The sequence below is a fragment of the Etheostoma spectabile genome, unplaced genomic scaffold (assembly GCF_008692095.1).
Source record: "Etheostoma spectabile isolate EspeVRDwgs_2016 unplaced genomic scaffold, UIUC_Espe_1.0 scaffold00002874, whole genome shotgun sequence".
NCBI classification, from domain to species: Eukaryota; Metazoa; Chordata; class Actinopteri; order Perciformes; family Percidae; genus Etheostoma; species Etheostoma spectabile.
The window spans coordinates 5627-30252 of NW_022602961.1; the positions used below are offsets into that span (position 1 = coordinate 5627).

Sequence of the window (24626 nt, forward strand, 5' to 3'; positions counted from 1 at the left end):
TGTTTGCTATTTGAGCTGCTCTGTTTCCTGTTGCTCCATCATTCTTTAGTGTCCTCTGGAAACAGGTTGCTGTCCTTTATGATTCTTTTGGATGACATCATCAGTGTCTTTGCTTTAGTCTGAAGAAACTCCAACAGATTTAAAACCACATGCAGTCACAGAAAATACAACCAGGGAATAGAAAATGAAAATGAAATGAAAGTCCCCAAAGTAGGAAAATATAATGTTAATCTACCAAACAACAATAACTGGAGAGCATCAATTAAACATGGCGACTTCCAGTATGTCAATAATGAAGACAGGGATGTTTGGACATATTACAGATTTATTTTTATTTTTATTTAACCTTTATTTAACCAGGTACAATCCCACTGAGCTACAGTAACTCTTCTTCCAGGGAGTCCTGGCAAGACAGGTGGCAATAGTTTCATAATACATAAAAGTCAGGACAATGGTTCCATACTACACCACAAATCTCTATGGATACTACAACACAAACAAGACATTACAGTTAACTTAAGCTAATGCAGACATCCAACTTAAATCAGGTTCCACTGAGATTTGAACTCAGATCACTGGATTCAGAGTCCAGAGTGCTAACCATTACACATGGAACCTTTAAAAGTGTTGCAAGGGTTTGCTAGACAGTTTCTTTCATAATATCCACATGGGTGCTACTAAAGGCACACAACAATCACAATGAAGATGAAAAAAAAAACAATTATTGGCCAACTTAAGTCATTTAGTTAGCTAATTTTTCAGAGGATGTTAAGAACAGGTTTTGAAGGACTGGCACAGACAGTGAATACAGCAGTAGATATGTCTACTGTGTACAAACACATGGTAACTTCACATGTGTTGACAATAAAGATGCTCACAAAATGCTGTACTTACCATTGAGTTTTTTGCGCACATTCATTTCCGCTTAAATACAAAGAATTGCTAAGTTCTTTATTCCAATATCATGTCTCAGACATTAGTTCCAGATGAAAACACTAATTGTCAGAAGTGGGATTTGAACCCACGCCTCCAATGGAGACTGGGACACGAAGGCAGCGCCTTGGACTGCCCGGCCATCCTGACTGATCCAACAGCTGATCAGTAGGACCTGTCTCCACTATACGGCCCAGTTTAATCTCCGTAAATTTTACGGAAATCCTGCAAACAGCTATGTTGACTGTTTATTTGTGTGGATTTTAAAATCTATCTGTCAACCCCATCTTGCCCGTACTGGATGGAATGATGTCAATTTGCGCTTTTTATCTGTTATACATAACAACCTGGATGCAACAAAGAACCCTTTTCTCCTGTTTTGTACACAACCCAAAGTTTTACAAAACAAAAGATAACTTTCACCGAATCCCTCAGTTAAATCACAGTCAGTAACTTTACATGTGTTGACAACACATGCACTGTGTCCAAACCTTTCTGTGTAAAAAAATATCAAACTCAGACATTAGTTCCAGATGAAAACACTAGTTGTCAGAAGTGGGATTTGAACCCACGCCTCCAGTGGAGACTGCAACCTGAACGCAGCGCCTTGGACCGCTCGGCCATCCTGACTGATCCAACAAATGTTCAGTAGGACCTGTCTCAAAATTATAATATAGTGAATGAAACATGTCATGATATAGTAGGTTCTCAGTCATCCATGTCATAGTTAACAAGGGAAGGTTTCTCAACTGTCAGCCCAAATATATGGAGACATGGAGACATGGAAGAAAGTCACCAGTGTGGCAATGTGCTTGACATTGGCAATAAATTGCACGGGATGTGAAGGGAATGTGCAATACAGACCAAATCCTATGGTGGGAATCAAGATCCACCAATGTTTCTGTCCACAATGTCCACCTGAATCCAGAAATGTCCCTGCCAGATGGGAAATAGACTGACAATTGGGTCAACATTGTGCAATTATCTTCAAAATGTCCAACTGAATCCACAAATAAACCTGCCAGATGGGAAATAAACTGATAACTGTCTTCATGGTCTAAATGTGTCATATATGCCGTACAATTCCCACAATGAGTCCAGATGTGTCCGTTTTGGTTCTTGATCCATGCTATTACCCAAAAGTGTACAACTGGGCCAAGGGACATTGGACTTGGTAAAAGGTCCTCCGCAGAAGTTTTGTCTCTTATCCAAGAGACTTCTTTAGTTGTTTTTACACAGAAAGGGTTTGACACAGTGCCACTCCCCCACCCATGTCTGACAGTTGAAAGCTGTGGGGAAAGAGGGGTTCCAAAGTTAATAGACCATTCAACAAGCAATTCTGATGCACTATACTGGCCCATTCAGGATGAGCACTGTATACTTTGACTGCAGCAACACAAGTTCAAATTTCAGTGATACCTAATTTTTATGGTGATTACGAGACTGAATGCAAAGTGTGTATCCCCCATGTAACTCAAAGCCTATCACTTCCAGTCAATACTGTCAAATTTGGAGCTCCTTCCAATTACATTAACAACCAGGGGCCTGTTGCACGAAACTAGGATAAGGCATCAAGCCGGGATATTCAAGTTATCCTGGATGAATTTAGCTTGGACTCGGTTGCACGAAACCAGATTGAATTAAGCCCAGCCAAGTAACCATGGAGATTTATTCTTTGCGGCTAGCCTGGTCCAGAGCAGGCTAACAACCAGGCTAAGATTAATCCTGGAGTCTCATGTGTCAAATCAGCTGCAGCTCTGATCCGAAATAAACGTGTTTAACAGTTATTGCGTTGTCTTCTGCATGTGCTCTGCTTTATTTTTATTAACATGCATTAGCCTACTTGTCACTATTGTTTTCGCGAGTTTGATTTAAAGGGGTGATAGAATGGTTGTATAGAGTATATCACGCTGTTCTTTGAGGTCTCCTGATAGGGTATGTAACATTTGTTGGGCTAAAAATGTTGTTTTAGCTGTTCTTTTGGCCCTCACACCACCCTGCTAAATTGACCTGGCTTGAAACGAGAGCTTTCTGCCTTATATGGTCTGCTCATGAATATTTAAATAAGCTGCGCGCTGATTGGTTGGTGTGCAACGAGCTTTGCTGCGGCACACAAACATGACTAAAACATCCAAGGTGGCGATAGCATGGTTACCGTATCTGTTTGAGCCTGAATCAGAGGAAGGATCTGACATCGAGGAGCAACCTGCCAGTAAATTGGAAATGACTTCTTCAGACTGGTAAGTTTTGTCATTTAGCATTTACTTGCTTTTTCAACATTAGAGGTTTTTGTCACACTAGTGTAATACTCCCACTTCAGTGTTGTAGCCTAAGAATAACTTTGTATTAGCCTTGTTTTTAGTATTGTAAGCAACATAACTTATTATTTGCACATGGACAAATATTTACAACTTGTACCCTCGCAATTTCAGTCAAGATGTCCAGTTGGCAGAAAAGTTAGTGGCCAGTTCATAGAGCTGCTCTCAACGAAAGTCTCTTAGTCACCTTGTAACATTTGTTACCGTATACTCTCCTGCTGAATAGTGATTGATTGTGATTATGAGTTACGTACATTCTTTACCACCCAGAAGTAATGTTATCTTACAACAGGACGTCCATTAGCTGGACAGGAGCCTTTTTCTGTTCAGTTTGTATGCTACGTCTAATGTTATCTTGGAACTACTATCATGCAGATTAGATCATCTGACTATGAGATTATTACCTTCTTAACATGTAGTAATCTAATGTAGTATCTTACCTTGGCAGGTGTTCTTGTGGAAACTGTGCACACATGCCCCAGAGAGAGAAAATATGTTGCCAATAAATACCTCAGTTAAATAAAACTAGAGATACATTAACTCAAGCTACTTTATGCTTTCTGCTCATTCAACATTATGAAATAACAACAGGCTCATTATGTTTGTTTTTACAGGTCAGAAGAATAAGAATGACCTAGATTCCTGAGGAGATAACCTGTATGGCTCACCATCCTGGCCTTCATCCGTGCCTCAATATATATTCTTTGCAAAATGCAATGAATATTTACAGAGTTGACCATGGCCAGTTGAGAATCAGATGGATGGAAAGGTGAAGCCAATTTGATACCACTGTTAGCAGTTCAAGTATCTAAATAAAATGTTTATAACAATACGCATTGATTATTGATTCAGCATTATTACAAAAACACAGTATTATCAAGACAACAAAATTACTTTATTTTGTTTCAAAACAATCATCATTACTCTTAAATCTAAAAAATGTGATTGTCCACTACACCCTGTTCTCTTTGTAGGCAATGCAGACACAGGGCTTATAGGACTTTTGTGAGCTGGTGCTGGGTTTTCTTGGTAGAAGTGTCCGTGCCGTGACCCCTCTTGTGTCGTGCAGCGTGGAGGGAGTTTCTGGATGTTTCAGGGCAGTATGTCGGGTTGGGTGCCTGTCGAGCTGAGCACACAGGTCCTGGGGCACAGGACTGCTTCCAGATAAGGAAGGGGGTCGTGGATGATCTCCTCAAACACCAGTCGCATCAGGTCTAAGACATAGCCTGTTGTGTGTGAAAAGTCATTTTAGCACCTATATCATTGCACATTCAGATTTGTTGTTTGCAGTGTGTGAAAAGTTATTTTGAGTGCCGATAAGATGCAATTTAGTATTTTTTGTTTGTAATAAAAAAATATTTAAACTTACAAACTTTTGTCTCTGTCTTCACTTCTTTGACGGTGTAACCTCCCCTGTTGGCCTTTGGGAACAGACGTCTGTACATTAGTTTCCCCTTGGCTGTCTTCCGTTGTGGCTGCAAGATACAATCAAACAAAAACATAAATATTGTAACATAACTGTATTACCTTTTACACACACCAAGCAAAATACTCCAGTTGACTCATAGCAAAAGCAGTTGCTAAACCTCTAAGCTGTGCCAAAGCAGGACTCTAACCAGTGTTGTTACAAGTGTCTTACAGTGGGAGCAGCTTAAATCTGAAATGATTTACATTTATATGGCCGGCCATTAGGCTTGATGTCTCTAGACCATGTTTGTGTCTCACTCCTTCACTGAACAAAACCAGTTTCTGCAGACAATTTGTCCCCCATTCACATTTGCCTTTTCTAAAGACTTGTTTTGTTGAATGACAAAGTTCATAGGGCGTGTACATACCTGCAAAAGGCATCGTCAACACACAATCTAGCATTCAGTCATACCTGTTGTATACAAACACATTCCTGCCTATTGTCCAAATTATTTTCACCAGCCCCCCCCCCCCCCACAAAAGGAAATGCAATTGATTGAGATCAGACCAATCAGTGATAATCCAGATGAATAGTTCTATTCCTACTTTAAATAATTCACTAATGTGTTGGTAATGGCTCACATATTTGATAAAAGTCACTCACTCATCATGATAACATTAGATAACACTGCTCTGCTAAATGCTACCCAGTCACAATGCTACACAAACACTATAAGACGTCTGGTTTGTAAGAATAATTAGAAAGGTTACCTTGTATGATATGTGCGGTCTTGATGTCTTATGAGACAGTTGTGTCCCCGAGATGACACACTCGGAGCATCTGTTTGGCAAGCTGCATCTTTCGCGTCTTGTCCTTGTGACATAGCGTTGCTCTGAAATAAAAAAAACTGCAAATCAATACATTGCAGTCTATATACACACTGTTTTCACGAGATTGACTAGATATCATATGAAATGATAACGTTTCCAGTTCTGTTGTCGAAGCAACGGGATAACAGAGCTAGCTAGCTAGCTGAGTAACGTTACAGCTTAGCGCTAGCTAGCAACCAAACGATCATGATTCTACTCAGCTGCAGTTAGCTTTCTTGCTGAAATACAATAAAAATGAACCTGACAAAGTGGACAAACATGCATGGTGAACTATAGATGGAGCTACATGACAACACGGGGTATTTATTCGAATGGAACAGTTAGGAAAATGAAACGTTAGCCCCTTTGCCATTACAGTTATCAACACACATTCAGCCTATGCTAGCTACAGGATACCTTAGCATTGCCAATGTTACTGTTAATGACGAAATCCTACTTACAGCTTGTGGTTGGGATGACCAGACAGTCGGAACAGCAACAGCAGCTTAGCAAATCCTGCTTTAAATTGTCCAAAGTTTTGAAAACTGTCTTTGGTGAAAACGTTCCCTGGGATCTCCTTATAAACAGCAGCCGAGCCCGTCAAGTGGTTGCTTCCTTGGGAAGGCTATGAGAAGTGTCACCGTTCCTTGTACAGCCTGGAACTCTGCATTTACGACCCTGGTTCATTGTCATTATCCTGGGAAATATTCCAAACTTTCTTCTTAGTAAATCCCGTCAGAGTACACAAGCAGCGTTCTCAGTCGGACATCTAACTGAGCTAACGCTAGCTCCATTAGGAGCTGGTCTCAGGTCAGTGGCCTGTGTGTAGATGTTGGGGCTGGACCGTTCTCCTTATACGGTAATGGGCGTGACAAAGCTAATGGTTCTGAGATCCTGACGTCATCTTTTGGCTTTGTTGAGATTCGCCCGTTTTCAGCGGCAGATTCAAAATGTGGGATTTTCAGAGGAAAGGCATGTCAATGGGATTTAAAGCTTCTTTGTATGTCCTATTTACCCACCAAACTGTCGGTATTCACATATGACAGGGTAAAATCGGTTTTGCATTCTATCACCCCTTTAAAAGTGCCCGACCATCCCTCATCACAGTGCTGCCCTTTACCAAGACTAGAGGGTTTTTTATTAAAATGGCCACTCCATCACTCTTGTTTTCATTTGACCCGCTCCATAGTGACGTTTGTGGCCATAACTCTCCCATTCCCTGTAGTGCTTTAAAAATGGAAGGCCACATTCCTGTAATAAAAACACATCTGACTTAAAGAGTTAAGAAAGGATAAAACCGTCTGGGCTCTAACTCTCGACTTGACGCTCTCACATTGATAGTTGAGAAGTGAGTGCCATGAGTATGGTTAAGAATACAAGTATGACATCTTAAAGACAGAAGGGAGGGACTTCAAATATTTAAAACAACAATTATTGAATTTCTTGTGAATGGAGCTCTTCCTTCATTCTCACAGGTGAGAGAGGACGGGGTTGAACTCCATTTCCCTTTCGGACTCTGGGAGTTGGCCTCTGACGCAGGGTTGCGTTGAGCTTAGAGACCTTAGGGGTTGATTGCAGAGCTATGCTTAGGAAGGAGACTTCATTGGGTGAATCGGAGGGGAAGACTCTGGGCCCCTCCACAGATGAACTGTCTGAGTCAGTCCCAGCTCTTCCCCTCTTTTCCGAGACTCCAGGAGACTCAGAAGACAATTCTGAAATTAGCCTCTTGCCTGGCTGGGCATTGGGGAGGGGGACATCCTCACTATCACCCTGTGACTGGTCAGTTTCCTGTTCTGAGCCAGCCACTGGGCTAGCTCCGCCTTCTGCCTGCATTGCCACCACTTCCTCCCTGTTCACCACTGGTGGGGCAATTGCAGGCCCCTCCCCTTCTCCCGCCTCCCCTGATCCTTCTCCTCCAATCACAGGATTTGGCGGGAGATTTGAATTTTCCAGCCCAAACAGCTCTCCAAACAATTCATCTTGTCAGCCATTTTGTTCCTTCTCCGTTCTTTTTGCTGATTCTGATTATTCTGAATAAAGCTGATTCTGATTCTTTATTTGTTGGCAAATGACTTTGGGCAATCTCTGAAGAGGTGGTTTGTTTCTCCACAGAGATTGCACTTCCTGCCATTGGTGCATTCCATGAAGGTATGCCCAATTTCTCTACATTTGCCACAAATAATCTGCTGGCACGCTTCTGCCAGGTGCCCATTCTCACCACACTTGCGGCAGAGTTTGGGCTGGCCCTGGTAGTGGATGTAGCCCCTTTTGTTTCCCAGAACTATCATGGATGGCAGATGTTTCAGGCCCTGGAAGCCTTGGGGTCCTGCCATTGTTGGATGGGGACCCTCCAAGCACAATTCCAAATGCCATCCTCATCTCTCACCTTGGTAGCCTGGCCTTTCAAAGTGCAAAATCTGCCCAGCCATAAACAAATGTCATCTGTATTTACGGTTTCATTGAACATTCTGACAATTACAGTTTTAGCTGCATTGTCAGTCAGTTTCTCAACATTAAATGCAGTAAACTGGTGTTTTGCATTTTCGAAACGTATCCAAAATTCTCTCAGCACGGCAGCGGAACAAAAGCTTATATCAAAACCTTTATTAAAAGGCAAAGTCAAGATACAGTTTATGTCTTTTGGGTTGAATTTCAAGATTTTCTGGACTAGCCTCCTGGAGAAGTCAAGCCTTGATATCGCAAGGGGTTCATTTTTGTTAAATGTAAATCGCACACTGTGGTGCCTCCGCATGCCGGCATGGTTGGCCGACATGGTGGAGGCACCACACTATAAATGGGATAAAAGAAGCTAAAACGCCTAAAACAGTCTAAAAAACAACAAGTAAGCTAAAAATAAGGTAAAACACTGATCTAAAATAGCAAAATAAAGCTTGCTTAATAAATACTAAAACGCACTTACCTTTCTTGTTTGGGCTGGTCGATGTTGTAATCCCCACAGAGTAGTAAGCAGTCCTCTGGACCAATGACTTCCTCAGTGAAAGTATTTCAACTACAACCAAGTTGAAATTTGTTCACAAAGAATGAGTACAATATCCTCCAAAAACCCGCTACAAAACTAGTAAGTAAGTAAGTAAGTAAGTAAAGTTTATTTATAAAGCGCTTTTCTCAGATAAAAATCACAAAGTGCTGTACAAAAGAGTAAGTAAAAACAAGCAGTATAAAATGTATATAAATATATAAAATTAAAATGACACTAGCAAAAATCCATCAACCAAAAGCCTTCTTAAACAGACATGTTTTCAGATCTTTTTTAAAAGAGACGACAGTGTCTGCAAGACGCAAGGACAGGGGCAGGGCGTTCCACAGTCTGGGAGCAACAGACTGAAATGACATGTCCCCTCGGGTCTTATAACGGGTCTTAGGGACCGCAAGCAGGTTCTGGCCAGAAGACCGAAGAATGCGGTCAGGGGAATACGGCTTCAAAAGGTCCAGGATGTAATGTGGGGCCTGACCGTTTAAGGCTCTGAAAGTCAGCACTAAAATCTTAAAATCAATCCTGAATTTTACAGGGAGCCAGTGGAGGTCCAACAAGACAGGGGTAATATGAGACCTTCGAGGGGCACCTGTTAGAAGTCTGGCAGCAGAATTTTGAACAATTTGCAATTTGTTTAAAGCAGACTTATTCAAACAGGTAAAAACAGCGTTGCAGTAGTCGAGTCTTGTTGATATGAAAGCATGAATTATCATTTCCAGATCCTTCTTTGACAACATTTTGCGAATTTTAGAGATGTTCCTAAGGTGAAAAAAACAATTTCGAACAAGCTGTTTTGAGTGTGTCTCCAGGGACATGGCCTGGTCAAACACAACCCCCAGGTTTCTGAGGCTGGATTTGACAGAAAGGCCCAGGGAGCCAAGCTGCTGTTTGATAAGCGGGATCTTATGGTTTGGGGCAAAAATCAGCGTTTCAGTCTTGTTTGAATTTATCTGTAAATAGTTTGTGGCTAGCCAGTCTTTGATGGAGGACACACACTCTAGAAACAGAGGCAAACGGTGAAATTCAGCATCATTAAAAGAACAATACAGCTGAACATTGTCAGCGTAGAAGTGGTACGATACATCTTTGAAACAGCGGATAATTTGACCAAGTGGCAAAATGTACAGTAAGAACAAAATAGGGCCCAAAACTGAACTCTGTGCCACTCCGCAAGACAAATTTAACTAGGCCACAAACAGGCAAGAGTTTTGTCCAGACATGGGAGGCGATCGCAGTCTTAGCCAAAAGGCCGAGAAGCAATGACCACCACCTCTATGCTGTCAGATGCGACCTCCCCGGACGGTTCTCAGTTGTCACGGTCCAGTAATTTTAAATGGACATAACAGCTGCTGCTTAGCACCCCCGTCCAAGCGCTTCATGGGGAAGCACAAAAAAGTTGTAGTTATGGACATTGGCTTGGATCTTAGCTCTAGAGTGGAGATAATTAAAATAAATATTTTACCACGACTGTTGTACCTGTTTCAGTCCCTGCCACTGATTATCCCGCAAAAACAATTTGTAGAATGGGACAGATGGATTTCTAGGTTTATATGGAACGGGAAGAAACCTAGGGTTAGATATAAAACACTTCAGCTCCCAAAAGATAAAGGAGGCCTGGGTTTACCAGCCCTGAAAGAATATTTCTGGGCCGCACAAATTCGACCCCTGGTATGTTGGTGCAATGATGACTATGTTTCAAAATGGAAAAATATGGAAATAAGTAGAAAAGACATAGAAGTTAAAAATTAAATAGCACATAAAACACTCTTAGGCAAACTAAGCGATAAGCTAGATTCAATAACTAAAACTATGATTGAAATATGGAACACAGTGATTGATAATTACAATCTAGAGAAAGAAACAAAGAGTTTGAGCTGGTTTGCTTGGACCCGAGGTTTAAACCAGGTATTTATGATACAGGTTTCAAACAATGGCAGATAAAGGTGCCACAGCAATGTGTAAATGACTGAAAAGGGCAATCTGTTGAGCTTTAATAGCTTGAAGGGAAGATATGGACTGGAGGTTCAAGACCAGTATAGATACCTGCAAATAAAAGATTATTATGAGAAAGAGATAAAAACCAATGTAAGTGGAATAATAGAGATATTTCATAAGGCCTATGAGGGAATAAATTGCGGGTTATTTCAGCACTATACCAGGATTGATGGCAGGCAGGAAGACATCTACTATGTACATCAAAGAAAAAATGGGAGGACGAATTGAAGGAGCACATAAGTGAGGAGGAATGGTTTAAAATTGTAAAATGCAGTGCACGGCCACCTGCTCCCGTGTGTGGAGGGAGTTTAATTGGAAAAACATGATTAGATTCTTTATAACACCAGAGATCAAGTCCGGGATGGTATCCAGTTCACAGCCATGCTGGAGACTCTGTGGCCAGACTGATGTAGGCCACACACACATATTCTGGGCTTGTCAGAAGCTAACCACATACTGGCATAATGTTAGCCTTATCTTGAAAAACATACTGGGATACGGAATACCCAGATCGTGCAAAATACTCTACCTGGGATGCCTCACGCACGATGTAATTCAAAAGGGCGATGAATATCTGTTGAAAATATTACTTTCTGCATCAAGGAAAACCATCACAAAATTATGGTATAGACGAGACCCTCCTACGGTGGAGCAGTGGCTGAGCATTGTGGAAGAGATTTTCGTAATGGAGAAAATCACACATAGACTAAGATTGCAGGAGGACAAGTTTGATGTTAAATGGGAAAAATGGAGCGACTACAGCCGCAAGGAGAATGCCACTCTTGTACCCAGCTAAATATGGTCACGTTTGTCCAACATTGTGTATGAAGTTGAATGTATTGATGCCTCTCCACTGTTTGTGTTCAGAAATGTTTAATAAAAAATAAGTATAAAAAAAAAAAAAAAGTTGTAGTTAAAGACGGCAATTTTGGTTTTCCCATTTGGTCAAGCTTCTGCCAACGTGCAATATTCCCATGCTGTCACATTTTGGCTACGTTTAAGAATCTGAGTTTCCTTTTGGAGAGCATATTTGTTTTTCACAAGTACAAAAGGCTTAGCCAAACAGCAAAGCCCACCAAAAATAATTTCAACTCATAGGTGTTCCTCTCCACGGAAGTCTTTAGTAAAAGGCGAAAGACGTGCGTTATGAAGAGAATCCAGAGTAAGTACAGCAATGAAAAATAAAAACATGGAAATACATGAAAGTATTTAGGAGAAATACATGAATCAATGTGGAACAACACAAATCAAAGAACTCTAGAAAATTCAGAAGTGTAAATTATAGTGCAAAAAGAGCACAAAGCAATACAACTTCTTGATTCCAAGGTGAAGGTAGTTGAACTACTAGCAAGCTACGGCAAAATGTTTACGTGAGCTAATAGTGTGATTACATGTTGTTGAGTATTCCTCAACCCCAAGCTGTTTATTCAAGTTTTTAGAACCTTCAGGTCTTCACATCTAGAAATAGCTGTATTTCGCCATGTATAGTTACTTGTGACCACACCACCCTGAAAGTGCCTGCTCTCGTCTGATCTTGGAAGCTAAGCAGGGTTGGGCCGGCTTAGTACTTTGATGGGAGACCGCCTGGGAATACCTGGTGCTGTAAGCTTTTTAGTTGGCCTAAGGCACTGTGGCTTCTTTGCTGGACGCAGAGCTGACAAGGAAACTGTATAGAGGACGTAACTCTTTTTTTGAAGCACCATTCTTCTTTTGAATTAAAATAAACGATCTCAGTGTTCAACAATTCAAGTAAGAGTTCAAAATACTTGCAGTTTGACCACAGCATAAGTTCTGGAAGACAACAAGTCAACCAAGTCTAAGTAAAGACAGAGGTAAGAAAATTGAGAATTAATTACAGTAATGATAAATAAATGAATTAATGTGGAACAAAACAAATCAAAGAACTCTAGAAAATTCAGAAGTGTAAATTATAGTGCAAAAAGGAATACAACTTCTTGATTCCAAGGTGAAGGTAGTTGAACTACTAGCAAGCTACGGCAAAATGTTTACGTGAACTAATAGTGGGATTACATGTAGTTCAGTATTCCTCAACCCCAAGCTGTTTATTCAAGTTTTGAGAACCTTCAGGTCTTCACATCTAGAAATAGCTGGATTTCGCCCTGTATGGTTGCTTACGGCCACACCACCCTGAAAGTGCCCGCTCTCGTCTGATCTTGGAAGTCACAAGGCGCCGCAGGAGTTGGGAGAGTGTCAAGTCTGGGCAGCTTAGAATTCCGTTTATGCTCTTTGCAGACTATGTGGTTCATTTGTCTTTATCAGGCATTGGTCTACAGCTTCCACTGGGGTGAATCATGAGGGGGAAAGCGGGCCTTGGCTCAGGCTGTATTTAGCATGGGAGGAGAACTCCTGACCCTCAATGGGAATATTGTCAAGCGATGGAAAAAGCATATCTACTGGACATGAAGTCCACTGTCAATCATTCGGAATCAAAGTCAGCCCCTCCAAATCTCAAAGCTCAGGATTTCTCCCATCGGGTTGGAGTCATTTCTGTCCCAACTGAAGACGTTCTTGCATTTCCAAAGCTTATTTCAAACAGTGCAACTTGTTCCAACACAAATACCACAATACTACTGAAACTGGTCGCCTCCGCCTCTCACACGGAGACTGGGGTTTTATTTCCAATGAAGAGATCTATCTACCAGCTGCTAATTCTTTCCAAGGCTACATCGACACTACTACATCTGCCAGAGTAGTTTGGATACGAAGCCTAACCATAGCAAAAGATATGCAATTTTTAAGAATGTATTATAGTGGATATACTCCAAGAAAGACAAAGGTTTCACAAAAGGATTGAGAATGATCCTGCTATTAAAGATATGTTTTCAGTGATGATATGATCACCTACCTCAGGATCCAGGAACGTAGGCAGACAGCAGGAACCTAAGACGGATCCAAGAATGTTAAACATCAACTATGAGGCTAGGAAGTTGAGTTTCAGGTAATTTAATTCAATTCAATTTTATTTATATAGTGCCAAATCACAACAACACTTATCGCATTGCGCTTTTCATAAAAGAGCAGGTCCAGACCATATTCTGTGATGTTATTTACAGAAACCCGAAAATTCCCACCAAGAGCAATCACTAGGCGAAAGAGGCAAGGAAAAACTGAGCCAGCACTAACTATAAGCTTCATCAAAGAGGAAAGTCTTAAGCCTACTCTAAAATGTGGAGATGGAGTCTGCCTCCTGAACCCAAACGGGAACCTGGTTCCACAGGTGAGGAGCTTGATAGCTGAACACTCTGGCTCCCATTCTACTTTTGGAGACTTTAAGAACCACAAGTAACCCTGCCTTCTGGGAGCGCAGTGCTCTGTTGGGGTAATAAGGTACATTGAGCTCTTTAAGACAAGATGGTGCTTGAACATGAAGAGCTTTCTAGGTGAGAAGAAAGATTTTAAATTCCATTCTGGATTTTACAGGAAGTTAATGCAGAGAAGCTAAACCCGGAGAGATGTGATCTCTTTTCCTGGTTCCTATCAGAACACGTGCTGCAGCATTCTGGACCAGCTGAAGAATCTTTATGGACTCTTTTAAGCAGCCTGATAATAAAGAATTGGAGTAATCCAGCTTAGAAGTAACAAATGCGTGGACTAGTTTTTCTGCATCAATTTTAGACAGGATATTTCTGAATCTCTGAATGTGATGACTACTGCACTGGGGAAACTTCGCTAGGCCTGGCCACGATTTCACGTCAGGGGGATTTTTCTGTTTAGGTTATGGAGGTTTAACTTCGCAGAGTTTGATTGTGCAAAGTCAATACAAATAAAGAAATGTGTTTCCGCCCTGTTTCGAACAGGGGACCTTTTGCATGTTAGGCAAACGTGATAACCACTACACTACGGAAACTGACAAAACAAATTTATTTGGCATATTTGTGGGAAAATGCACCATTTTTATTTTACTGCAAATGTTCAAATGCTACAAAATAGAGATTTTAAACTAGATTCAGTCACAGATACTTTGTCATGTATTTGAATGACAGCAAATATGTAGTAAACGTAATATTCTACATGCATTGACTGTGGCCTAAATGTTTGAATAGCGCCATCTATTTCTTGATGTGCCAAATATTAGCTTGGCATTCCTCGTTAGTATAATGGACAGTATCTCCGCCTGTCACGCGGAAGATCGGGGTTTGTTTCCCCGACGGGGAGACTTTTCTAACAGCTAACCAATGCTACAAGGCCTCGAGGAAGTCCCGGCAAACGCGTGGTATACTCCGGAAAGTGGGCCTTGGCTCAAGCTGTGTTCAGCATGGGAGGAGAACTCTGATCCGAAATGGGAATATTTTCAAGCGATGGAAAGAGCACAACTCCTGGACATGAACAAAACGTCACAAGGCGCCGCAGGAGTTGGGAGAGTGTCAAGTCTGGGCACCTTATAGTTCCTTTTCTGCTCTTTCCGGATTATGTTGTTCGTTGGCTTGATCAAACAGTGATCTACAGCGCCCACTGGGCAGATTGAAGTCCAGTGTCAAGCATTCGGAATCAAAGTCAGCCCCTCCAAATCTCAAAGCTCAGGATTTCTCCCATCGCGTTGGAAGTCAATTGCTGTCCCAAGTGAAGACGTTCTTGCATCTCAAAGCTTATTTCAAACAGTGCAACTTGTTCCAACACAAAAACCACATTACTACTGAAACTTTGGATGGTACGCCTCCGCCTCTCACACGGAAGACTGGGGTTTTATTTCCCGATGGGGAGATCTATCTACCAGCTGCTAATTATTTCCCAAGGCTACATCGACACTACTACATCTGCCAGAGTAGTTTGGATACGAGGCCTAACCATAGCAAAAGATAGACTTAGACTTAGACTTAGACTGAATCTAGTTTAGACTTAGACTTAGATATGCATTTTTTAAGAATGTATTATAGTGGATATACTGAAAGAAAGAAAAAGGTTGTACAAAAGGATTGAGAATGATCCTGCTATCAAAGATAGGTTTTCAGTGATGATATGATCACCTACCTCAGGATCCAGGAACGTAGGCAGATGGCAGGAAGCTAAGAAGGATCCAAGAATGTAAAACATCAACTATGAGGCTAGGAAGTTGAGGTTCAGGTAATTTAATTCAATTCAATTTTATTTATGTAGCGCCAAATCACAACAACACTTATCTCATTGCGCTTTTCATAAAAGAGCAGGTCCAGACCATATTCTGTGATGTTATTTACAGAAACCCGAAAATTCCCACAAGAGCAATCACTAGCAAAAGAGGCAAGGAAAAACTGAGCCAGCACTAACTATAAGCTCATCAAGAGGAAAGTCTTAAGCCTACTCTTAAATGTGGAGACGGAGTCTGCCTCCTGAACCCAAACGGGAACCTGGTTCCACAGGTGAGGAGCTTGATAGCTGAACACTCTGGCTCCCATCTGGCTTTTGGAGACTTTATGAACCACAAGTAACCCTGCATTCTTGGAGCGCAGTGCTCTGGTAGGGTAATAAGGTACAATGAGCTCTTTAAGACAAGATGGTGCTTGAACATGAAGAGCTTTTTAGGTGAGAAGAAAGATTTTAAATTCCATTCTGGATTTTACAGGAAGTTAATGCAGAGAAAACGGCAGGAAAACATCAATTTTAGACAGGATATTCCTGAATCTCTGAATGTGATAACTACTGCACTGGGGAAACTTTGGCCACGATTTTGCGTAAGGGAGATTTTTCCGTGAAGGTTATGGAGAGTTTAACTTTTCAGTGTTTGATTGTGCGAAGTCAATACAAACAAAGTAATGTGTTTCTGCCCTGTTTCGAACAGGGGACCTTTCGCGTGTGAGGCGAATGTGATAACCACCACACTACAAAAACTGATGAAATGCAATTATTTTGCATATTTGTGGGGAAATGCACATTTTTTATTTTATTGCAAATGTTGAAAATGCTACAAAATAGAGATTTTAAACTAGATTTAGTCACAGATGATTTGTCATGGATTTGAATGACAGCAAATATGTAGTAAACCTAAATATTTTACATGCATTGACTGTGGCCTAAATGTTGGAATAGCGCCACCTATTTCTTGATGTGCCAAATATTAAGCTTGGGCATTCCTCATTAGTATAATGTACAGTATCTCCGCCTGTCGCGACCTTGCCTGTCGCGTATAGGTGGCATTCGCTGACAGCCAATGAAGTTGCAGCATTATTAGTGCTGTCCGAGGTGCTGAACCGGCCGAGTTTTTTTCCTGTATATTTAATAATTATTATCTGGACGCAGATTCAAATCCCAGTTGGGGCTATGTCTGTGATGCAGTATTAAAGATAATAAGTATTTATTAGAATTTTTTATCTTAAGTCAAGTAATACCTTACATTATTCATTTTAAGGTAGGGTATGACTACAAAAAATACTAAAGCAGAACAAAACTAAAATATATGATAACATGGTTGCACTTGACTTACTCATGCTATTAACCACTTATATGATATTTTTCTTAGTATGTGTAACATTACAATTTCTTAAACCTTTGCATTCAATTATAGAAATCTTACTGTTCTCTTAACGTCATACACTTATTAATGAGACACGTAAACATGGGTCAATGTAATGTTTTGTTTAATAATACAACAATGACAGTTTTAACACACCAAATCCAATAGTGCAAGGTCACACATAAAAATAAAACGAATAATATGTAAAATAAATATGAAATGGCCAAAATATACAGTATATACACACTTAACACCCTCCCTCATTGTCCATCATTTTCCTTTTTCAACCTCCCACCTCTGTCTTTCTGACTCATAAAAAGCAGACTCCTGGAACTCTTTCCAGGACATCTCCTTCTCCATGCCCTGGTCTTTGTAAATAGAAAAGACTTTAGCGCGGCAGTAAATGTACTTCCCTGCTACGCCAGGGAATCCGGTGTGAATGTGAGGACTGTTTGGGCCCTGCTTCAGTTCCATTCTGCAAACCGACACTTGCGACCTGTGAGCTGGGCTCCTGTGTGGGGTCCTTTTCCTCTTTTGCTGTCCTCTGTCCTCCACCCTTTTCTTTGTGCATCCAGTTCCTGCTGAAAGAACTCTGTCTGCGCAAAGTCATTAAAGGGCATTTTTGGGTTTGTCAGACCTTCAGCACCATAGGCTTTAAAAACCTTAGTGGAGCAGTAGAAATACCTGACAGGTCCTGGCTGGTAAAGAAGTGGATGGAAGAACCATCGTTCTCATACCGCGACTTTGGCTGGCCACAGGAAAGACATGTTTTTGTCTGTGATTTTTTTGTGCTGGCTGTTGTTGTTGTTGCTGCTGCTGTTTGTCCATTATGTTTCTAACTATTTTCTCAATAGAGTCTTGAGTTAGTGGTGTGGCCTGGGTCTGCACAGGTGGTGGTGGATTAACAACTGTGGCAGACATGGTAACAACTGGCACACTGGTAGTCTTACTCCCCTTGGTCAGAGAGTGCCAGAGTTCCTGCCTGTCTTGCAGTTTTTCTGGGCTGGTATTTAAAGAGGAGCTGGTGTTTAACAGTTTGCTCAGGTGCTTTAAATACTGTGCAATGTGTAGTTTGGTTGTTGGGTGGAGCATGCTGTTTGGGTCTTTACACGAGTTGTAAACTAGACCAGCATAGTCCTGGTCTACAAGCTTGAGCATGTCCTTCTGGCCACGGTGTTTATGAAGAAGGTCGTTGATAGCCTTTTTCATAGGCGTTGGCCAGCGCTTGTGGTCCAACACAACACCCTCCCACCTGTCTTCACCGGTCCAGTGCGAGCACCACTTGGTGAGGAAAGAAGGGGAGAGACAGTGGACTTCGGATTTCTATAACAACAAAAGACAGAGCACAAAAAGTCATTCTGGCCCCAAAAAAGGATAAAACAAACCACAAAACAATTTATACACTTGGGTGAAATCTCACTTTCCAGTTGGTAAGTGTGTTTAGACAATGGCTGATGGATGATTATGTTTATGTAAAGGTCTATGCAATAACACATTTCATAAAGTTCTCATACTATCTCCTCTCTAAGAAACAAAAGATGCAACTCATTTAAAAAAGGCTATTAATATGATTGAAACCTAGGTACTGCTACTGAGGTTTTGTCCACCACCTTGTCTGTCTAACTGTCTGTCTAAGTGTTTACCTGGCTCTGTCTGCGGCTCTGGGGTTGTACTTGGAGTGTCATCTGGTTTAACATCAGCAGGAGGGCATGCAGCAAACTGAAACAGCGTGGGTAGTGACCTGGAGGATGACTGTGGAATCTCAGCCTGGGCAGTGGGTGGGCTGCTTTGAGGAGGGGGATTCAAGGCATGGGTTAGGTCTGTCTTGCTCCTGTGTTTATCCCAGTCTAGAGGAACTGGGCGGCAACCAGGCTCAACATATTCCAAGCCAAACTTCTCTCTAGTGTCTGAGCCAGTGAAATGAAAAGCAGCATACTTAACATGCCCCAGCACTCTTTCAGAGACTGCATTTAGTTGTGCCATCAAAGCTGGATCAAAGACACTTGGGAGGTGAACATCTGGCTGTTTGAAGTCCACCAGGCGCTGGTAATTCCACCGTGCCACCCCTGTCATCCCCTGGGCTTGGAACAGCTCTGGGGAGACGCGTGTTCCAGTGACCCACTGAGCCTGATGGAAATGGTATCCCTCTTGCTGTGAAGTGCCTCTGATGGGGATACACACAGGAACACTAGCACCTTCCCCCTGCACGTGGTTTAGCTGCAGTGTTCCTCCGTGCCTGTACAAGATCCCACCTTCAACCTCAGGATCACTCAGGCACCTGCGCAAGATGTGTACGCGCTGAATCCGCCATGTCTTCAGCATTGAAGGCTTGAAGAGAGGAGCACCATTTGGATCAGTTGTGAGGTAAAACTGCTGGAAAACTCCCTCAACTCTCTTGACAAGCTCTTCAGGCTGTGGAATTCTGTTCCTGCAGTGCTCACGAATGTGTGCCTTTGTTGGGTTGGCAGGCTGAATTCCACAGAAGACATATGCCTCTTTAAGCCTTTGCAGGTCTTTCTGATCCACCACTGAAAAGGCTGCCGACAGGAACTGAGCAAAGGAACTGTAGAGAGGATGATGCTCTGACACACACTCACGGAGGAACCGCCTCAAACAGTGAAACAAGTCCAGCTTGATAACAATGTTTTCATTGTAGTGTGATCTTGATGCACAGGTGTTCAGCAGGTCACCAGTAGTGGCATCAGCAACAATAACGTTAGTGGTTTTCCAAGCATCCCAGTTCATCAGCTCTCCTGTGTAAGATTCTGCAACCTTAAATGCTGCACAGCAATCCCTGAAAGAAATAGAGGAACAGTATAGCCATTCATGTTAAAGCAGTGATATTATTAGCAAATTATGAAAAATTACAAGCAATGTATGTTATTAGCTGTTCATGTCACCAATAAAAGCAAAATATATTGTTTATATCTTACCTGTCTACCCACTGGTAGTGTGCCTTCTCTATGCTTGCAGTGCTGTAGCGGTGTGCTAAACCTTCATACATGGGCTTCAGTGACTTTTCTGTCTCAGACTGCACCATCACCCATGAAAGGATCATCCAGTTCTCATTCATGACTGCATATGATGACATGGTCCCAGATGAAAAGGTGACCTTCCTAGCAACTTTCCGTGTGTGGTCTGAACGGAAAGCCTGTCCAAATGTGCCCTGAAGAAGCTTTGTGATAGCACCCTCCTGGTGTTGGTACTCATGCAGTAGGCAGTCAGTTAGGTAGTGTGCAGACACAGAGATCCCGTTCCAGCCACCTGAATCCCCATACTCTCCAAAGGGAGCTGGCTTGGTTTCCTGTCTTATGAACTGAGTGATGGTTCTAAGGTCATACTTTCCTGCCTCACCATCCATAACGTTCTGGCAGGTGAGCAGGAAGGCCAGGTGAGCACGTTCATATTTCAGGTGCATCATCTCCATGATCTGCTTTGCCATGTCAGTCGGTGAGTTACCTGTGCGCCTGAGCTCGTCCATTACGGATTTACAGATGGCCTTCTTATAGGTCAGTATTGCCGGCAACAGGTTTGTGAACCTCTTTGGAAGTTTTTCCAGCCACACTGCGTTGTCAGCATACCACCTCTTCCGGCAAACCTTACAGCACAGCCTGGAGGAAAAAAGGTAGTACTGTCCAGTGATGCCAACAATCACACGTGGTCTACCAACACCTGCAGAGACAATTTGGGCCTGAGCACACCCTTCAATGCATGGCAGAGTGTCGTTGTTCCTCAGCCTGGCCATTAAGTCATTCTCTGGCTTCCATATAAAAAAGGATGGAGCTGAAAGTATTTTGGGGATGGAAGATCAGAGATTAGTATATTATTACATCACAGACATAGACATTTTTAATAAAAATGGTAATAGAGTATCAATAAAGTGGAAAAACTGCAGGTTTAAATCTCATCCTGTGCATATGAACCTATAACAAAACATGTAACATTATGAACATATAAACCTGCAGTTTTTTCACTTTATTAATACTCTATTACCATTTTTATTAAAATGTCTATGTCTATGATGTAATAATATTCTAGTTACGTGACTTTTTTTCATGACAGGTAAAATGCAGAAACAAATCTTTTTTCCTGGGAGAATTGGTGTTACGTTTCGCAAGGGACCTCTGGGGTATCTTCGCCAGGATCCTACTGAGGCGGCAAAAGTCATTAAAGACAACCCTTCTCTCCAGGACAAGTCTGCACCTGTACGGGAGGACCTGGTCAGGCAGAATGCACTCAGTGTCGTCCGTCAGAGAGGAGGGGATGCCTCAGATAAATGTGAGGTGGCCGGAGAATACATCCTGCAGTTTGGGAAGTACAAGGGGAAGTCCTTCCGCTGGCTTCTTGAAAATGATATGGGATATACCATCTACCTAATCAGGAACAAGCTAAAGGAGGAGGCTGCAGGAGTGTTTATAGCAGAGGGGCACAGCAAGGACAGCTTACTGTCGTTTGTGAACTATGCCCTCAGCTTTCAGGAAATCCAGTCTCTTCTTGACTATGACAAGGCAAGGTCCCAGGTTGTGACAGTAGCAGCATCAGAGGATGACCGGCTGGTCGGGTTTGGCTCTCGTGCCAACAACACCTGGCGAGAGATTTGGGACAGCAGGAATGATGGCTATGCAGATTTTATTCTGAATAAAAGGTGTGCTTCATGGACAAAGATGCACAAGCTACAGCAATATCTGCAGAAGAAGCTGCCCTCACCTTCCGTCTCCTCTCTAATGTTGCATAAGTCAAATGCTCCTGCTGAAGCCATGGGTGGGTCTTGTTTTTCTTTTGTTTAGTCAAAAAATGCACATGCTGTCATCGTAGCCAGTACTAATGTTTGTCTGTTTGCATCACAGTGATGGATGAAGATGAAGAGCTGGAGAGAGAGATGCTGAGCATTTCTCCTTCCAAGCAACATGAGCATAGCTGTGGGTAAACGGTAGTTTTTACTGCCTGAAGATTCTTAATGATTTAAAGTTTATGTAAGTTGTTGCCAGTGCCATGAAAGGTTATTTTCTCAAGGAAAAGCTTGTTCAGGCAGTTTACTGTCCATTCGACAAGTCAACATCCACTACAAATCCTTCTCAATTGCTGAGTAAAGCATGACATGGGTAAAGTGCACAGAGTTGTTAAACACATTTGGAGTTAATCTTCTACTTTAGTGTCCTTCTAATAGTTGTTACATTATTTCATTTCCTCTGTCATAATAAGATCTTTTGCAGCCTGGACCGTAAGACCTGATGGAGATGCCAGGGATTGAACCCAGGGCCTCATTCATGCAAAGCATGCGCTCTACACTGAGCTACATACCCTGAAGGTTTGCTGTTTTTTTTAAAAAATGTCTGAGTTCATTGAATAAGAGAAGAAGCCTGGGTGAAATATGCAATGTTAATGTTGTATATGGCTTCAAAACCTGGTAGTGGCTGGAAATCAAACATGGCTGAATGCTTGCACTGCTATGTGTTTTGGAAGTTTCTTGTTACAGCAAGGGAGGAATTTATGTTGAAGAAGAGACCTTGTTGAAACAAAATAAAAACTGGATTAAAGGTCTAGGTATTCTGTGGGAAGGTTTAATTGTAATAATTAATTGTTTAATTGTTTTCTGCAGAGAACAATCAAATGACAAGAATCGTCTTCACAATGCTCAAAGTTACAGAGTGACAACAGTTCTGTGTTTCATACAATCAGTAATGCACTTCTTTATATCCAGGCCCCCCCCACCAGAGGAAAACCAACCTTTGTTTGGAAATAGTTTCATCTTAAACATACAATCAGTGGACCTCAGGCGGACGGTTGGAGCTCTTACGTTTTTCTGAATCTGCCCTCCTTGTGTTAGTTTCTTGACCGGTCATTCTATCTTAGCTGAAAAAGAACATCTTGTCTCTTGGATCGGCTATGGTCTCGACCTGGGACCTGCTATGATAGACACCGTTCTAGGCAACTGTTTCTCTCAGGCTCCACGTCATCTATTCTTCAAGGAATTCTTCTATTATCAACTTTAACTCAAATGCAAACAGAGTTACCAGAGGTGCAGCAAGGAAGGACTGCACAATCCCACTCAAAACATCTGCATTAAACCAGGCCGTCTTTTCATTTACAGCATCACATCAATGGAACTCAGTACCACCATTAATTAGAGAGTCCCCATCCTATTACTCATTTAAGAGTAATGTTAAGAAATGGATGATTGAAAATCAACACTGTCAACATTGACGCTGGTCCCATCCACCAACAATAACTGGATCATCTATTTTAGATTTTATTTGCTTATTTTGTTTATTCAATTGTTGTGATTTAACATTGTAATTTTTAACCTTTTGTCTATTGTATAAATATCTTCATTGTATTATAACTGTTCATTATTTTAGGATGTTTATTATTTTAGGATGCCTAAGAACATCTGGCTAGGGACTGCCGATGAAAACTAGCCTATGGCTAACTCGGGTACGCTTACATTTGCTTTGAATGTTGATCAGTGTACATTGTCACCTTTTCAAATAAAAATAAATGAAATGAAAAAATGAAGAAAAAAAAGGAAATGGTGTGTAGTCATAACAAACCCAGTTGTCTCCCATCAAGGAGACACACACATGTGACAGATACAGAAGTCATATACTTTGAGAGGCATTGAAACTGAGACGATAGGACTGTGACCGGAACCAACAAAAAAATACTTTTAACTTGATAAGGAGGGGTGTGGGAAGACACGTTAGAGAAAGTGTAATGGAAAATTACATTTAACCAATGATTTTATTTTATGGGTGCTTTGTTAAACATCAACAGACTGGAAATAGACTTAAGTTGGCCAGTAATTGTTGCTTTTTCATCTTTGTTGTGATTGTTGTGTGCCTTCAATATCACACATGTGGATATTATGAAAGAAACTGCCAAGCAAACCCTTGCAACACTTTTAAAGGTTCCATGGTGTAATGGTTAGCACTCTGAATCCAGCGATCTGAGTTCAAATCGAGGTGGAACCTGTTTTTAAGCCACAGCACAGGTGAAAAAGATCAAACTTTCCACATCTAGTTTAAAGTAAGCTTACAGGTTTAATGTCCTTGGCCATTTAGACTGTAAACAGTATGTTGGTGGGGGCATGTTAAGAAGTCACCTGGCCGTCAATGTAATAGGAAGGAGCTCCAAATTTGACAGTATTGACTGGAAGTGATAGGCTTTGAGTTACATGGGGGATACACACTTTGCATTCAGTCTCGTAATCACCATGAAAACAAGGTATCACTGAAATTTGAACTTGTGTTGCTTTAGTCAGAGTTTACAGTGCTCATCCTGAATGGGCCAGTATAGTTCATCAGAATTGCTTGTTGAATGGTCTATTAGCTTTGGAACCCCCCTTTCCCCACAGATTTCAATTGTCAGATATGGGTGGGGGAGTGGGCACTGTGTCCAATCCTTTCTGTGTAAAAAAACAACTAAAGAAGTTTCTTTGATGAGAGACAAAACTTTGTGCGGAGAACTTTTTACCAAGTCCAGTTGCCCTCGGCCGAGTTTTGGGGTAATAGCATGGATCAGGAACCAAAACGGACACATCTGGACTCAATGTGGGCATTGTACGGCAATATTTAACACGTTTAGACCATGAAGACTGTTATCAGTTTATTTCCCATATGGCAGGTACATTTGTGGACTCAGTTGGACATTTTGAAGATAA

The 24626-nt window shown here is 41.6% G+C and overlaps 1 long non-coding RNA gene, 3 other non-coding genes and 1 pseudogene across 4 annotated transcripts; 2 read left to right on the forward strand and 3 right to left on the reverse strand.

Annotated features, from left to right (window-relative positions):
- The first annotated feature begins 3075 nt into the window (after positions 1-3075).
- Positions 3076-4320, forward strand: LOC116676222 (uncharacterized). The gene is made up of 3 exons (XR_004328615.1): positions 3076-3173; positions 3866-4020; positions 4226-4320. It is a non-coding gene; the product is annotated as an uncharacterized LOC116676222 (long non-coding RNA).
- Positions 4321-11569: 7249 nt separating this feature from the next.
- On the reverse strand, positions 11570-11684 carry LOC116676224 (U5 spliceosomal RNA). Its single transcript, XR_004328616.1, has one exon. It is a non-coding gene; the product is annotated as a U5 spliceosomal RNA (small nuclear RNA).
- A 324-nt stretch (positions 11685-12008) lies between these two features.
- On the forward strand, positions 12009-12127 carry LOC116676223 (uncharacterized; annotated as a pseudogene).
- Positions 12128-14313: 2186 nt separating this feature from the next.
- Positions 14314-14386, reverse strand: trnav-aac (transfer RNA valine (anticodon AAC)). The gene has a single exon. It is a non-coding gene; the product is annotated as a tRNA-Val (tRNA).
- A 1885-nt stretch (positions 14387-16271) lies between these two features.
- trnav-cac (transfer RNA valine (anticodon CAC)) lies at positions 16272-16344 on the reverse strand. Its single transcript has one exon. It is a non-coding gene; the product is annotated as a tRNA-Val (tRNA).
- Between the last annotated feature and the right edge of the window lie 8282 nt (positions 16345-24626).